Genomic DNA, 5364 nt, shown 5'->3' on the forward strand with positions numbered 1-5364 from the left:
TTTCGACTAGTTCTATTCAGCACCGTATCAATTTATGTATAATATAAATAATTACATAAGCCACGTTTGCAAAAACAAACCATAATTTTTCTATTTTTCTAACTGATGCCAACAATTCTTTTAGAAGAGCTTAAATATATTTTTAAAGTTGATCAAAATCATTGAGCTATGTAATAAGACCAAAATTTTACTTGGTGCCTTTTATAGAAATATAACACTATTGATTGCTACGAATACTGCCAACTAAATTCGCAGTGATAGATTTACGCCTAGGCCAGTGATGCCTAGGCCTAGAGAGGCAAAATTGAAAGAGTGGCAAAATTTTTCTATGGTACCAGTATATACACTGAAAAAACAGTTAACCACGTAAGAGAAGAAAAAATCTTGAACCAAGAAATTGTACATCTTCCTTAGCAAAAACGCAATAGGTACGCACTCCCCTATATTAGCAGATTATGTAATGGATTATATCTTGAACTTTCTAATGTCTGTTTTACCCTTCAAATTATTATTCATGAAAAAGTATGTCGATGATATAATTTTATCACTTCCATATAATGAAATTGAAAATTTATTATTTTACTTCAATAGTTTCGATCCCTACATACAATTTACTATAGAAAAGGGGAATACTGAAAAATCGTACACTTTTCTTGATACTAAATTTATAAGAAACGAAAATAATAAAATTTTATTTGATTGGTATAGGAAAGCAATATGTTCTGGAAGATATATCAATTATCATTCATATAACCCACGTAACACTAAAATTAATTTATAGAGTCCTGAAAATTTCAGATCCAATTTTCCATGAAAAAAACATTAAAATACTTTTCAAACTTTTTTATGAAAACTCATATCCTCCATATCTTTTGAAACGAATTTTGTATAATTCATTTGACATTGACAGGAACATTCAATCATCATTTTCAAACGTCATTTCTAACATATCTACTCCATCTATTTTTACACCTTTACCATATATAAAATCAGTTACTCCTAAGCTTTCTGGAATCTTTAAACAACATAATATTAAAATAGCATACAGTCAAACACTTAATATTCAATCTATTTTTTCTAAAGTAAAAAATGAAACACCAATCAATAAATTGCCCAACATAGTATATGAAATACCTTGTTTCAATTGTGACAAAAAGTTCATTGGTCAGTCGAAAAAGTCCCTGATCAGTCGAATAATTTCTTACAAGAGTGACAGCAGATTATAGCCTGATAGATGTTCTTTAGCGACTCATGTCTATCACGAAGGACACAATATCAATTATGAATCTGCCAAAGTTTTGACAACCCAAAAAAACTACAAAAAACGTTTATTTTTAGAAACAACATATATTGCCCAAAATGATCAATGCATTAATAAGAAAACTGATTTAAATAACCTTAGTGTAATTTATACATATCTTTTAGATTTTGAAAAAACAAATTCTATGAAAATTCAACGCCATTAACAACCAACTAACCTCACCTTACCTATAAATTTCAACTCCACTTGTAACGACGTAACCTATCAAATTTATTGTCATTTATATTCTAGCCAATGAATATTCAACTACATTCATAACGACCTAACCTATTGAAATTTAATGTTATCCATAAATTTACCAATCAATATTAAACATCATTCACTAAAACTTATCCTTATCTAACCTATAAAAATTCAAGGTCATTCAAAATCAAACCAATCAAAAATTAATCAAAATTCCTATAGTAACCGGAATAAATATTTCAATTAATCAATATTTTTATCAAAGTCAATTTGAATATTGAATTTTGAATTCCATGAGATTAAAAATTTTTACAAGCATTAATAATATCAAAATCACCGGAAATCTTAAATTTTATTATTGTTATATATTTATACAAATTTTTTATATTGTATTTGTTGTATTTGACCATAATTTCAGTCTCAGACGATGAAAGATAAGTATTCAAAAGCTCGGAAAATATATTGTAGTTAGTCCACTTTGCTGTTTCCTTGCCACGTTCCCAATAAAAAACTACTGTATATATATATATATATATATATATATATATATATATATATATATATATATGAATGTATATATATATCTATACAGAGTGATTCATAAGAATGTCCAATCTCTGAACTGTAGATTCTAGACCTCAAAATATGATGATTCTGCTCAACATGCCTTATGCAAATATTGCTAGTTTCCGAGATAAGGGGTGTTCAAAGTTTAAATTTAAATTTTCATTTTCGCAATAATTTTTTATGTTTCCACAATTTCTCTTGACAATTTTAGGTTTTATTAATTTAAATTTTTAATTTAACATTGCTAATAGAGGGCGCCAGTTACACTTGTTTGTGTTAATTAAATCAAAGTAAACTTTTTTTGGGCTGAACTAAAATAATGAAAAAATATTAAATAGCGTTAAATTCTACAAAAAAAAGTTATTCTTCTTTGATTCGTGTAGCTCAATTAGTTATCGAGTTATTTGCTTCTAAAAAGTTTTAGGTTAACATTTTGTGTGGTGTAATATGTGGGTATTTAATAGGTCCTTTTGAACTGCCAACCAATTTAAATGGACCTCTTTATTTAGATTTTCTTCAACAACATTTACACGAATTACTAGAGGATATACCTCGGAGTACCACCACATTATTCTTTACAAGTTCGTCAATACTTAAACGAACAGTTTCCGCATCGATGGATTGGTCGTGGGAGTGAGTTTGCTTGGCCACCAAGAGACTCTGATTTAAATCCTTTGGATTTTTCAATTTGGTCGCAAATGAAGGCATTAGTTTACAAATAAAAAATTACTTCTCTTCCACAACTGCGACGGAAAATAAAAGAAGCCGCGGATGTAATTAAAAATAATAGACAAGGATTATTTGAAATTAAGAGATCGTTACGAAAGCGGATCATAAAGGGTATTGAAGTAAATGGTGGGCATTTTGAGCATTTGCTTTGAAGTTTTTTATTTTTGTTTACAAATTTGTTATTGTTACATATTTAAAGAATAATAAAATGTTTTTATGAAAAAATTAAAATTTTTTGAACTTTTTAGAAGCAAATAACTCGATAACCGATTGATTTACACGAATCAAAGAAGAGTAACTTTTTTGTAGAATTTAACGCTTTTTAATATTTTTCTATTTTTTTAGTTGTAAGTTTAGTCCAAAAAAAGTTTACTTTGATTTAATTAACACAAACAAGTGTAACTAGCGCCCTCTATTAGCAATGTTAAATTAGAGTGCAAATTATGATTCCTCATGCCAAAAAACGTAAAATTGCCAATTTTCAAAGAGAAATTGTGAAAAATATTGTGAATTGTGAAATTGTGAATATATATATATATATATATATATATATATATATATATATATATATATATATATATATATATATATATATAAATTACATCCATAATTATGCAACACCATTGATATAATTACATGGAAACAAAACTAAAAATAAATAAAGCGAGCTGTCGTTGAATTGTTTGACAGAGAAAAAATAATGCAGATCACGCATTACCAAACATCATAATATTTTTCCGAATTGTTTATGTTTAAATTTTACGGTGTAAACTATTGACGATTGCCAGAAGTTAAACACTAATGTCGAGTGTTTTCACAATTTGTAACGAGACGTAAAAGCAACAATATAACCGTTTTAAATTTATATAACCAGAAAAATAGCCAGGTTTTAATGCAAACTATAGTTTGTCCCCGAAATTACTATTTACAAGGGTTGTGGAGAAAGTGGAGCATACCAAGATACAAAACTGCAGTTTGAACCAATCCGAAACCTGAGCTTTGGGGTCAAACTGTTACTTAGCGACAAATGAGCATTGCCAAGTAAATCTGAACGAAACTTTGCTAAGAAATCGCCTTAAAATCACAAAGTTGGAAGGGGTCTTTTAACAAAAAGTGTAGTTGCAAATAGTGGCAATCGCTACAACTTCAATGTGTCTTCAGACTTAACAAATAAAATAAATTCTGTAACAACACATTATATCATACTTTTTTTTATTAGGTATTTTTAATTTTATTTTCTCTTTAAGTTAATTTTACTTCGGCACTTATTGTTCATATTTTTGTAAAAGTAGGTAAATAAATAAAATATCACTTGTATTTTCTACTTTTATTCCCACTCACGATTTTCTTACTACGGCCCTCACGATTTTAGCTTCTAACCATCTGGCATCCCTGATTCTGGCCGATACGAGTAGTAGCAATCCTTTAAAAGTATAGGTAAAGCCGGTGCAACAAGATGTGTCCAAGGACGAAGGCTGGAACTTTACCTAAACTTACCTAAAGAAAAGAAAACGTTATGAACAGCATATAACAGAGCTTTGATAGTTATCACAGTTCTAAAAATTTATAAATCTATAGATAGAAACTTTTAGAAGTTGTCATTGATATTCCGTTCAATTCTCGTTGAGGAAAATTCAACAGTTTAGTGAAGAGGGCAATTTTAAGTGCATACATTGCTTTTGCCATCCTTCTTGCTTGGTTGCAAAGCTCCTGGGATTTTAAAACTGAACTCTTTCTTACACCAACCCCCTAAGTTGAGAAGTGATAACTCTAACAATTCCTTGTAGTCTTCTCTAGGATGACGGCCCGTTTTTAGGACCTTTTCTATGTAACTTATCATCTTCTGTCTTTGTTCTTCTAGAGGGCCTTCTAAGGAACTCTTCTCATCCAATATTGTTGTGTATGACATCTTGTCAAGTGAGTTCCATTGACTTTGGAGCTTCTTGAAAATCTGCACGTCTGGACCACTTGAAGGCGTGCGATAACACTCCTCAAACACTCCTTTTAATATAAGTTCATGGGTGTGGTGACGGCAAGCTAACCATAACAGTGTGTGATTTAACTCTTTTTCAATTCTTGTACATGCCCCTTGGATCAACCCTCTATTTGTTGCGGTTGTATCGAAATACATGTATATACCAATGATCTTGTCACGTAGTCCAAATCCGTCTACTTCATGGATGACTGTTTCATGGATGATGAAGTTTTTTCCAGTCACTAGAACTGCTAATCTATCTTCCAGAGTCTTGACACTTCCGTGGGCTACTGAGAGTAGCAGTTTACTATCCCAATGTAATACCAAAGGTGGAGGATTTTCAAAAAGTGACTCTTCAATTTTCTCTGTCATGTTGGTTCTGTTAATTGTCCGAGCTCGAGACACAGTAGATGGGGACACAGAAATATTAGAAACGTCATGACCAAGACTCTTTGCTGTTGCTATGAATGAAGTACTTGCTTGCCGAACAGAAAGCTGTTCCCGATCGCTAGTAGACGTGAGTGTTTGATCTAGAGGTTTTAATTTAGGAATCGCTCGTTACTTTTTGTTACTAGAGCCAAAAACTCAC

The sequence above is a fragment of the Diorhabda sublineata genome, chromosome 4 (assembly GCF_026230105.1).
Source record: "Diorhabda sublineata isolate icDioSubl1.1 chromosome 4, icDioSubl1.1, whole genome shotgun sequence".
Classification (NCBI taxonomy): Eukaryota; Metazoa; Arthropoda; class Insecta; order Coleoptera; family Chrysomelidae; genus Diorhabda; species Diorhabda sublineata.